Source organism: Lithobates pipiens, unplaced genomic scaffold, assembly GCF_037356315.1.
Source record: "Lithobates pipiens isolate NorthernLeopardFrog02 unplaced genomic scaffold, aLitPip1_a1.2 Scaffold_19, whole genome shotgun sequence".
Lineage (NCBI taxonomy): Eukaryota > Metazoa > Chordata > Amphibia > Anura > Ranidae > Lithobates > Lithobates pipiens.
This window is the reverse complement of record NW_027507764.1, coordinates 194,787,584-194,800,505: the sequence shown is the minus strand read 5'-3', so window position 1 is coordinate 194,800,505 and position 12,922 is coordinate 194,787,584.

Below are 12,922 nucleotides of genomic sequence, written 5' to 3'. Positions count from 1 at the left end.
ATGGTAATCTATATAATATATCGGGGCAATATCATAGAGACTTCACTCTCAGTCCCACATACCCCATGTCTGGTCCTAGGTTGGTACTGTTCCCAATCAGGCCAGAGTTATATTGTTATCCTCTTATTTCTCATCTTCCCCCCCTGATATTTTCCCCCCTATTCTTCTCCCCCCCCCCCGGAAAAAAAAAAAAAGGGGGGGACCAAGCCAAAAAAAAGGGGGGGAGTTCTCATCTCCTTCCCCTATATCTCCCCCTCCTCCCCCTTAAATCGCATCAATCTGTCTCCTTCCCTCCTCCAAGGAGATATAGAGGTTCCATGGTGTCCATATTTCCAAGTAAGTTTTCCTTCTTTTCCTGGCTGTCCATATTAGGTCTTCCATCCTGTTCACCTCCTCAACTTTCTTCAACCACATGCTCACACTGGGGGGTTGTATTTGTTTCCACCTAAGTGTTATACATGACTTGGCTGTATTTACCAAGTGACACAGGATGGAATTCCCACCTATATTTCCTGAGGTCTCTGACAAGTTCAGGAGGAATACTGCTGGGTCCTCCCGTATTTCTACTTCACTGAATTTTTGAGCGATATCTCGTACCTCTTTCCAGTATTTCTTAATTTTTGGACATGACCAAAATATATGTAAAAAATTTCCCACTTCTTTCTGGCACCTCCAACACTTATTTGATATATGAGGGAAATATTTTTGAAGTTTTTCTGGTGTTCTATACCACTGTGCGATAATTTTATAATTAGTTTCCTGTAGTTTTGTGCATGTTGCTGTTTTAAAAATTGATTGTATCATATTTTTCTTCTGCTCCTCAGAAAAAGTCCTTCCTAGGTCTATTTCCCACTTCCTAAAGAAGGGTACCTGAAAATTTTCTACGGGTTTAATCAGTAACGCGTACATTTTCGAGATTGCATGCGTAATTGGTTCCTTTTCCATACAGAGTTTCTCAAATGGCATATAGTCTCGCTCTAGTAACTCTGGCACTATCTCTGTTTTTAGAAAATGTCCTAATTGTGCCGCCTGCCAGAAATCTAATTGAAAAGGGCCTTTTCTATCTATCATCTCCTGCATTGTTGGCCATTTACCTTTTTTCACGAAATGCGAAGCTTGATATATTCCTTTTTTAATCAACTTATCAAAAGGTCCTTTCTGTATGCCTGGTATAAATCGGGGGTTACCCAATATAGGGACTAGAGGGGAGTTCTGTGTCGATATCTTATTCTTAGCTAAGAGATGGTAGCATATCTGTAATGTGGGTCCTATTGTAGGGTGTAGCTTCGTATCTGAGGTCAAATTTCTGTAGCACCAAGGTGCTCTATGTAGTAGCTCCCTACATTGTGCTTGCTCTAATTTTACCCATATTTTCTGATCTCCATGTCGACACCAGTCTAGTAATCTACCTAGATGTATTGCATGGTAATATTTGTATATGTCTGGTGTTGCTAATGTCCTCCGTATCCTTGGTTGTTTGTCTGCCCAAATAAATTTCATAAATAATGTTTGTATAGTTCTAAAGAAATTTCTTGGTATTAACATTGGGATTGCCTGGAGGAGGTACAGGAGTTTTGGCAAAATATTCATCTTGATTATATTATTTCTTCCAAACCAGGAATGTATTCCCCTGTGCCATCTCTCCAGGCATCCTCGTACCATCTTCAATACTGATACAAAATTTAATTCATATATCTTATTGAAGTTTGTTGCGATCGTTATTCCCAAGTATTTCAAGCCATAGTTCGTCCAATTAAATTTATAATTTAATTTTATTAGTCTCGTCATTTTATCTGGGACTGCTATCATTAAGGCTTCTGACTTGGAGCAGTTTATTTTAAAGTGGGATAATGTACTATATGTCTCGATTCCCTTACATAGATTTGGGAGCGAGATTATCGGATTCGTCACTGTAAAAAGCATATCATCTGCATATGCTGCGACTTTATTATGGGTTTCTCCTATGGTTATTCCTTGGATATCCCTGTTGAGCCTTACTCTGCATAGAAGTGGTTCAAGGGTCAACGCAAATAACAGAGAGGACAGTGGACATCCCTGTCTGGTCCCATTTGTTATTGGGAAAGATGTAGATACCACTCCATTTACTCTTACTTGAGCTGTAGGTTTTTCATACAAGCTTGTTATCCAGCCCATCATTTTCCCTCCTAGCTTTATATGTCGGAGTATCGAGAACATGAACCCCCACCCCACCCGATCAAAAGCCTTTTCTGCATCTGTTCCCAGAAATATACAGGGGGTATCGGTAGAGATGACTGTATGTATTAGATTTAAGGCCTTAATAGTATTGTCCCTTGATTCTCTTGTTGGGACAAATCCCACTTGGTCTTGATGAATCAAAGAGGGCAAATACTGTTGTATCCTCAAAGCTAATAATTTGCTAAATATTTTCAAATCTGCGTTCAGTAAAGATATTGGCCTATAGCTTCCACATTGTTTCGGGTCTTTACCTTCTTTCTGTATCACTGTGATTGTAGCTTTAAGTGTATCTGAGTGGAAAGTCGATATGTCTCCTATTTCATTAAACAGTTTAACCATATATGGACATAATTCCGGCATAAGCGTCTTATAATATTGGGCTGTTAGTCCATCTGGACCAGGTGCTTTCCCACTTTTTATCTGTTTTATCGTGTTTTGTACTTCTTCTAGTGTGATTGGGGATTCCATCTCCTCTTGTGCAGTACTTGTCAGAGTCGACATTTCGCTTGATCTTATGTATTCATTTATCTTAGCTTGATCTGATGCCCTCAAATTCAGATTATACAATGAGGAGTAGAAATCGCCAAACACACCAGCAATCTGTTCTGGCACTCGTTCTTCCTCCCCACCTTTTTTTCTAATTATAGGTATGTATGTCTTGGATTGTATTTCCCGTAATGCTCTCGCTAGTTGTTTTCCGCATTTATTGCCGGATTCATAGCTACACTTACGTCCTATCTGAATTGCCATTTTAGCTCTGTACTGTAGCAGATCTGTAACTTGCCTACGTGTGCTTATTAATTCTTGTTCAACTTCTAAGTTCTGGGCATGTTTATGTTGGGCTTCTAGATGTTGCATTTTTACTAATAATTCTGTTAACTTTGTTTCTCTTTCCTTCTTAATCCTTGCTCCATGCTTAATCAATACTCCTCTGATTACTGCCTTGTGCGTTTCCCAGATTGTTCCCAAGGAACTTTCTGGGCCTTCGTTCTCCTGAAAGAAGAATTTTATCTCCTTTCTGACATCCTCCAGGACTAAAGGATCCTGAAGGAGGCTCTCATTGAGTTTCCACATCCTAGAGGTTAAATGTTTTTTCCCCGTTAAATTATATTTTAAAAAAATTGGGGCATGATCTGACCAGGTAATTAGACCAATAGTGGCTTCCTTAACTGAGGATAATTGTTTATGCGGAATAAAAAACATATCTATCCGTGAATACACTCTATGCGGATTGGAGAAAAAAGAGTAATCTCTTTCCTTGGGGTGTAATAATCGCCATATATCTACCAGTTTTGTTTCTGTTATTGCCTGGGCTATCCTCTTTCTTATTTTAGGTGTCACTGACGATGTCCCTGATGAGGTGTCTTCACTGGGGATTAATGGGGTATTAAGGTCTCCCCCCATAATCAACTGTCCTTCTTCGAATTCCATAAGTTTGTCAAGTATCTCTTTAAAAAAGAGGTCTTGTTGTATATTGGGGGCATAATATGTTGCTAATGTAACTCCTACCCCTCCTATAGTCCCCTTTACAAACAGATACCTTCCCTTTGCATCTATCATAGAATCCCTATGATTCCATGCTACTGTTTTTGATATCATAATGGTGACTCCCTTAGTTTTGGAAATCGGGTTAAGCGCATGGTAAACCATTGGATACCCCGTAGACCTCAGCAGAGAGAAATTATTTTCTCTGAAATGTGTTTCTTGAATAAACGCTACATCTATCTTCAATCTCTTTAAATCATGAAGTAACATTCGTCTTTTTTCCGGGACGTTCAGTCCCTTTACATTCAGGGACATTATTTTTAAAGTTTCCATATCTCCTTGGGGAAAGAGGCAGAGACAAGTAAAGGTGCAAACAAACAAAAAAAAAAAAAAAAAAAAAGGGGGGGGGGGGGGAGAACCCCCTCTAACCCTACCCCCTCCCGCCCCCCTCCCTCCCGTCCAATCTGCTACTCCCTCCCTCCCTCCCCCACTACCAATCCCTGGGTTGGCCGTTTACCAACGGTCTCCCCACGAATCTCAAAGCTCTACTGCTTTTACCCACTCAATTTCCGGACCCTCCGGATTATGAGTGTTTACCTAATGGGGTTTTGTGGTTGTGCCTGGCTGCTCCTGGGCGAGCTTCCCCCGTGCCCTCCGCCAGTCTTTTATAATATCATGTTTTCTACTGTCACCTGTTACTTCTCCACATAGATTGTGTCTACTCCAACATGGCTCTTTTAAGAGAGGGGGGGTTAAAAAAAAAAAAAAAAGGAGACAGAAGCCATAGTAGAGGCAAAGTTAATTATGTCTGTCCATTCACATCTACGTATATACTTTTACATATATACACCTATACCCTTGCATATACATGTATGGAGACACACATTCACAGCTGCACCTGTGTTTGTAAATTCATACATGTACCCATCTCTATATTTATCCAAAGCTTAAGCCTCTCCTGTATATATAATTTATATCAATCCCCCCCCCTTTCCTATTTTCCATGTCTCCTCTCCGTTTCTCTCTTCCTTCCTCCAAGAGCCATATTGTGTATTGACCTTGTTCCAAAAAAAAAAAAAAAAAACCGTACCATAATACAATAAAGCAACAATACAATATAATACCTTACACTCCTCATCCCAAAAAAATAAAAAATAAAAAATTTATTTTCTTTTTTTTTCTTTCCCTTTTCCCTTCCCTTTTTCCTCCCCTTTTTCCTTTCCCTCTCTCCCTTTCCTCCTCAAAGGGGGGAGGGGAGGCAAGGTGGGGATAAGGAGAAAGGGAGAAAGAGAGGGGGGGGCCGGAGGCCACATCTTATAAAGTTATTTTATTCATCCTTAAGTTCAGGTAGGGGGGTCTGGTCCCAATCCGTAAACCCTCCGTTTCCCCCAGGTCCCTAGCTATGTGCTTTATTTTGTTAGTGGTGATATTAAAAGTTACTAATATTGGTGATTAGTGATTGACCAAAAAAAAAAAAAAAAAACCAACAGTTTCTTGTGTCCTAATTCTATATACTCTCCCCCAATATCCCTCCTTATCCCACCCTCTCAACCCTCACAAGTCTAAACCATCCCCTGTGCACCATCATTCCCATATATATTTACTGACCCTCCACATCCATTACTCCCTCCCCCCTGTCAGGAACGGTGTTGTTGCTGGGATCGCCTGCTGGTGTCACTGTTTATTTTGCCATCAAAGGTTGCAGTTCTGGTGGTCACCAGCGGGTGTCTCCCAGCAAACAGACATTCTAATAATCCAGCTGCACCTGAAGTGGTATGGCTTGGAAGTATATAAGCCCGCCCTTCACTGAGGCTCATTGCTTCAGAATCCTTCCTGCTAGCCTTGTCCCTGCCTGACCTGTTGCCTGAGACCTGTTCCTGATTTGCTTCCTGTCCTGGACTCTGTTCCCTATACCTGTGACTTGTCCCCTGATCCCTGCCTTGGCTCCGCTTCCTTCACCTGGCCTCCTGTTCCCCTTGTCTCTCATCCCTGCCTTGTTATATATGTGTTCCCTTTCCATGTATATAGTTAGTTAGTTAGTTAGTTTAGGGTTTTGGGGTTTGCTGTGTATTATTTGTGTTCTTGCTTGTTTATGGTTTGCTGTGTATTATTTGTGTTCTTGCTTGTTTATGGTTTGCTGTGTTTGTTTGGTTTGCAGGTGTGCCTTTTTCCTTAATAAATATTTATATTTTCACTTACCTTTCGAGCCTCATTCCTCAGTGCAGCCCATTGATCTGTTTATTCTGCGCTGGATGCCTGTGTTAGGCATCCCTTCCGTGACAGAATTCTGAAGCCATACTAACAGATCGGCTGCACTTGGGAATAGGATCTGGACACTTGCTATTGCCAAGAAAAATGCATCTGGATGATATCCTGTATCTTTCGCTTCTGGCAACAGATGACAGAGATTTTTGTCGTCAGACATTAGGTGAATACACTAGAGAGCAACTGCTGGAATGTATCCGTATAGCCCATGTTTTTGTTGATCAGGGCAGTTTTCTGTTTGAGGATGTGCAACCATTGATTTGGATCTGTACAGAGTTGGCTCTGTCTGATGCCTCTAGTGGAGGTGATGACTATACACCCCCTTTTAGTGCAGCTCAGGTAGAGTCTTTGGTGTGGCTGTTGGAAGATGACTCAGCCTTTTTCTTTGAGCAGTACTCAGCTTGTCCTAAACAGGTGCTTGCAGCATGTATTGATTCAGTGCAGTCTCTGGTCAGACAAACCATGTGCAAACCAGATTTTGTGCAACCATTATTACAGGCCTGGTCAAGCTTGTTGTACTCCGCTTCTGTCAGCTCCCAACCACCCATTTCTGTGTCCAGATACGAGCCTGCTGGGATATCTTCCTCTCTATTACCCCCAACAACCACAATTTCTGACCCATACACCCTGCTACCAATGAAGTACCAGTACCCTGTTTCCTCCTGCTGTACCTACCCAGCCTTTAACCCCTCTGCTACTTCTCAGCTGCCTTCATCAGTTCCATTGAATCTCCCCTCAAGTTCTGCTCCCTCTGTTTTACCATCCTTCCACTCTTCGCTCTTACCAGCTGCATCCACTACCTACAGCCCTGTACCCACATACAAATCTTCAGTTGCTAAAACCAAAAAGAAACGGAAGTTTTTCCCAACCCATACCATTCTGTCATCCCCCACTTCTGCCTCCGCGCCTGATGTTCCAATGCCTGCTGTTCAGCCTGTTGTGCCAGTGTCTCTGCCTGTTGTCCAGCCTGCTGTCCCGGCCTTCCAGCCTGACGCCTTCCAGCCTGCTGCCCCGGCCTTCCAGCCTGACACCTTCCAGCCTGCTGCCCCGGCCTTCCAGCCTGACACCTTCCAGCCTGCTGCCCCGGCCTTCCAGCCTGACGCCTTCCAGCCTGCTGCCCCGGCCTTCCAGCCTGACGCCTTCCAGCCTGCTGCCCTGGCCTTCCAGCCTGACGCCTTCCAGCCTGCTGCCCCGGCCTTCCAGCCTGACGCCTTCCAGCCTGCTGCCCCGGCCTTCCAGCCTGACGCCTTCCAGCCTGCTGCCCCGGCCTTCCAGCCTGACGCCTTCCAGCCTGCTGCCCCGGCCTTCCAGCCTGACGCCTTCCAGCCTGCTGCCCCGGCCTTCCAGCCTGACGCCTTCCAGCCTGCTGCCCCGGCCTTCCAGCCTGACGCCTTCCAGCCTGCTGCCCCGGCCTTCCAGCCTGACGCCTTCCAGCCTGATGCCTTGCAGTCTGATGTCTTGCAGTCTGATGCCCCGGCCTTGCAGTCTGATGCCTTGCAGTCTGATGCCTTGCAGTCTGATGTCCCGGCCTTCCAGTCTGATGCCTTGCAGTCTGATGTCCCGGCCTTGCAGTCTGATGCCTTGCAGTCTGATGTCCCGGCCTTGCAGTCTGATGCCTTGCAGTCTGATGTCCCGGCCTTGCAGTCTGATGCCTTGCAGTCTGATGTCCCGGCCTTCCAGTCTGATGCCTTGCAGTCTGATGTCCCGGCCTTCCAGTCTGATGCCTTGCAGTCTGATGTCCCGGCCTTCCAGTCTGATGCCTTGCAGTCTGATGTCCCGGCCCTCCAGTCTGATGCCTTGCAGTCTGATGTCCCGGCCCTCCAGTCTGATGCCTTGCAGTCTGATGTCCCGGCCTTCCAGTCTGATGCCTTGCAGTCTGATGTCCCGGCCTTCCAGTCTGATGCCTTGCAGTCTGATGTCCCGGCCTTCCAGTCTGATGCCTTGCAGTCTGATGTCCCGGCCTTCCAGTCCGATGCCTTGCAGTCCGATGTCCCGGCCTTCCAGTCCGATGCCTTGCAGTCCGATGTCCCGGCCTTCCAGTCCGATGCCTTGCAGTCTGATGTCCCGGCCTTCCAGTCCGATGCCTTGCAGTCTGATGTCCCGGCCTTCCAGCCTGATGACCCGTTGCTTTCTGCCAAGCCTACTGCCCAGCCTGATGACCCGGTGCTTGCTGCCAAGTCTACTGCCCAGCCTGATGACCCGGTGTTTACTGCCCAGCCTGATGATCCGATGCTTGCTGCCCAGCCTGATGATCCGATGCTTGCTGCCCAGCCTGATGATCCGATGCTTGCTGCCCAGCCTGATGATCCGATGCTTGCTGCCCAGCCTGATGATCCGATGCTTGCTGCCCAGCCTGATGATCCGATGCTTGCTGCCCAGCCTGATGATCCGATGCTTGCTGCCCAGCCTGATGATCCGATGCTTGCTGCCCAGCCTGATGACCCGATGCTTGCTGCCCAGCCTGATGACCCGATGCTTGCTGCCCAGCCTGATGACCCGATGCTTGCTGCCCAGCCTGATGACCCGATGCTTGCTGCCCAGCCTGATGACCCGATGCTTGCTGCCCAGCCTGATGACCCGATGCTTGCTGCCCAGCCTGATGACCCGATGCTTGCTGCCCAGCCTGATGACCCGATGCTTGCTGCCCAGCCTGATGACCCGATGCTTGCTGCCCAGCCTGATGACCCGATGCTTGCTGCCCAGCCTGATGACCCGATGCTTGCTGCCCAGCCTGATGACCCGATGCTTGCTGCCCAGCCTGATGACCCGATGCTTGCTGCCCAGCCTGATGACCCGATGCTTGCTGCCCAGCCTGATGACCCGATGCTTGCTGCCCAGCCTGATGACCCGATGCTTGCTGCCCAGCCTGATGACCCGATGCTTGCTGCCCAGCCTGATGACCCGATGCTTGCTGCCCAGCCTGATGACCCGATGCTTGCTGCCCAGCCTGATGACCCGATGCTTGCTGCCCAGCCTGATGACCCGATGCTTGCTGCCCAGCCTGATGACCCGATGCTTGCTGCCCAGCCTGATGACCCGATGCTTGCTGCCCAGCCTGATGACCCGATGCTTGCTGCCCAGCCTGATGACCCGATGCTTGCTGCCCAGCCTGATGACCCGATGCTTGCTGCCCAGCCCGATGACCCGAAGCACGTTGCCCAGCCTGTTTTTATTTCCAGATCTAAACTTCCAGACCCTGGTGGTGGGATACATGTTCCATTGTCGGACTTGGGTGGCATGCCTCCCAGTTGGTTAAGAGACTCTGGCCGGAGAGCGCAAGGAAGTCCGCAGTCACAGGGGAGACTTTTCTGGACTTTTCCCCATTTACATGTACTGTCAGGTCAAGGGCAGAATGGAGTGTCCGGAGGCCACTCCTTAGGGGGGGGAACTGTCAGGAACGGTGTTGTTGCTGGGATCGCCTGCTGGTGTCACTGTTTATTTTGCCATCAAAGGTTGCAGTTCTGGTGGTCACCAGCGGGTGTCTCCCAGCAAACAGACATTCTAATAATCCAGCTGCACCTGAAGTGGTATGGCTTGGAAGTATATAAGCCCGCCCTTCACTGAGGCTCATTGCTTCAGAATCCTTCCTGCTAGCCTTGTCCCTGCCTGACCTGTTGCCTGAGACCTGTTCCTGATTTGCTTCCTGTCCTGGACTCTGTTCCCTATACCTGTGACTTGTCCCCTGATCCCTGCCTTGGCTCCGCTTCCTTCACCTGGCCTCCTGTTCCCCTTGTCTCTCATCCCTGCCTTGTTATATATGTGTTCCCTTTCCATGTATATAGTTAGTTAGTTAGTTAGTTTAGGGTTTTGGGGTTTGCTGTGTATTATTTGTGTTCTTGCTTGTTTATGGTTTGCTGTGTATTATTTGTGTTCTTGCTTGTTTATGGTTTGCTGTGTTTGTTTGGTTTGCAGGTGTGCCTTTTTCCTTAATAAATATTTATATTTTCACTTACCTTTCGAGCCTCATTCCTCAGTGCAGCCCATTGATCTGTTTATTCTGCGCTGGATGCCTGTGTTAGGCATCCCTTCCGTGACACCCCCCCAAAAAACAAGAAAAAAACAAAGAAAAAAAAATATTATGTATTATATTAAATCCCCCCCTCCTCCCAACACTTCTAAAAAAAAAAAGAAGAAACCACTGCAACCCCTATCATCCCATTTTCCCCCTCTTTATCCCTAGTAAATTATAATAGTAAATTATATTACTCTCCTAAGTGACCACCTCTTCTAGGAACCTCGGTCATGTGAATCCCCCCCAGGGACCTGAACCCCCCCCCCCCTTTATTATAATTACCTAATCTTATTTGTGTATTTATCTTAGACTCTCCACCTGTATCCCCCCCCCCGACCCCCCCCCCCCCACCCACCCGCTGCCCCCACCTCATCCCTCATTATCTCCATTCATCCTAATCCAAAAAAAGATATTAAGAGCATATCTCTCTCCTCCCATACTTCTTAAATCATCATGGAGGGAATTAATTAGACAAGTTGAAAACCTATGGGATGAGGCTACGAAAAAAAGGAAACAGAGAAGGGAAAAAGCCCCAACAGGCGCACAAAAGAAACAAAAAAAAAGGATAGGTTCAGGGATATGAGTTAATTTAGCTTAATTTCTAACACAAGTCTCATTGTGCTGTAATATGTCTTTCTCATCTTTCCCACTCCCTCTCTTTCCCTCCTGTGCTTTCTGGTTTTTTTCTCTGTAGCTGAGAGAGTGGGAGTCTCCAGTTCGGCACCATAAACGGCTCCACACCTATAAAGGCAAATCATTTTGGAAGATCGCTGTATAGTCTCAGTGTGCATGTAGATGTTCCTTTTCTTATTACCACAGCAAGAGGGTATTTCCATCTGTATGCATGTCCCTCCCGCCGTACACAGTCCAAGACAGCACGCAACTGTGCTCTGCGCTGTAGTGTGGCCCGGGATAAGTCAGGTAGGAGCTTCACTACTGATCCCTCTATCTCAATATTGCCAGCCAACCATGCCTTCCTCAGCAAAGTCTCCTTATGTGCGTATCTATGGAGGCGGCAAATTATGTCCCTGGGCCTTTGCGGGTCTGCTGATTTAGGCCCTAGCGCCCTGTGTACTCTGTCCAAATCCATGTTAGGCGGGACATTACCCTCTAAAATCATGTGAAAAATGCTCATTACCTTCTCCTGCAAGTCCTCCTGCTCAGCGACTTCTGGGACTCCTCGGAGCCTCAAGTTGCAGCGACGACTACGATCTTCAAGTTCCTCGATCTGAAGCTGCATCTTCACCAACGTCTCACCCTGCTCTTTGCTCTCCCTTTCCACTCTCTCCATTTTTCCTTCAAATCTGTTGCTTAGGGGGGTGTGGTCTGAGCATGGCTGAGTGAGGGCGTGCAGAGTCTGTGCTCCTAGCTGAACCGCCAGTCATAGGTGATTTGCACCTGAGGATCCCGGAATGAGCGCGCCTAGACAGAGAGAAACGAAAACCTCGCGTAGAGCTGCAGGGTGCAGTGCCCCACAACCCGCTATACAGCAGTATTTCTCCCCGAGGCGGATGTCAGCTGCCGGGCATATCGCGGAGACTACGGACGTAGCTAAGCCCCCCCGAGGTGGTGAGCGCTCGGACAAACAGGGGGGAGATGAAAAGCTCAATCGAGGCTGGGAATGGCAGAGAGGAAAACGAAGGAGCTACCCCTCGCACTAAACGATCGGAAGCGGAGGCGAGTGCGCGGACGAATAGGGGGGAGACGAAAAGCCCAACCGAGGCCGGGAACGGCAAAGAGGAATGCGAGGAAGTCACCCCTCGTAGTATACGATCGGAAGCGGAGGATCTGAAGAGCTTAATCCAGGCTCTACCAACGAAAGCCGATATAGAGGCTCTCATTAAGAGAGTGGAGGAGACACACCGTGCTGAGATCCAGCAAGTACACACTGAGATCCAGGTAATTTCCGACCGCTTGATAGTGGGGGAGGTAAGAGTAGCCAAGCCTAAATTTACCTATATTACAAAAAGAAATCTATGTACAGCCTAGCACTCTACACTAGAGGGTGCTACAATTACTTGAAGTCACCTGGCTGTAAATGGTCACCCTATCTGCCCTCTGTTCCCCGAAGCCTTCTGGGTTTACAAGTGCAGCTTACCTGCAGACGTCGTCCCGGCAAAGGAGATCCGCGCTGTAGCCGTCATTCGGCTATAGCGCGGGTCTCAAGTGGTTAAGGGCAATTATAATGCTGATGCAATGTGGCCCACAATGAAATTGAGTTTGACACTCCTGCACTGAGGCAAGACATTTTTACCTGCATGCCGGCTGCTGGTTTTCCAGAACACAGATTCCATCATTCAAACAGTTATTTTGTGCGCACAGGACTGGCACTTTGGGTGGTGGTGATGTGGGTGGCGGCAATGGTTGTGTCTGTCTTAATTGGGAAATATCTGTAGAAATAAAGAAGAGATAATGGTTTTCTGTCTCTGTTGAGGCGCTGATAAGCCTGTATAACTAATACACAAAGACAATGAAAGAAGCCGAAGTACATTACATTTGGTTATATATCAAAAACAATTTATTACATGCACTAGAGCCTATCCCAATACACTTCAAATAATCTGTATGAAAAAGAAAACAAAAAATGTGTAGCTGCCCCTTTAAGTGTGGGTGATTCATCTAGACTTAGGCCATATATATATATATATATATATATATATATATATATAGCTATAGATATAGATATAGATATATAGATATAAATCATTTGTAGGCGATCGGAGGGGTAAAGAGCCGGCTCAAATAGTTCAGTAAAGTAAAAATGGCTTTATTCAGCAAAATAAACAGAAGAAACAACAGACTTGTCTTGTAACACAGGTGCAGATGTAGGAAAAGTTCAATCTCTTTAACCAACAGGCTGATATATAGATAAAGTACATGGCTCTAGCCAGAGCTACAGTCTCTGATATGGTTTTGCTCACCCCAGCAGGTACGCAATACAGC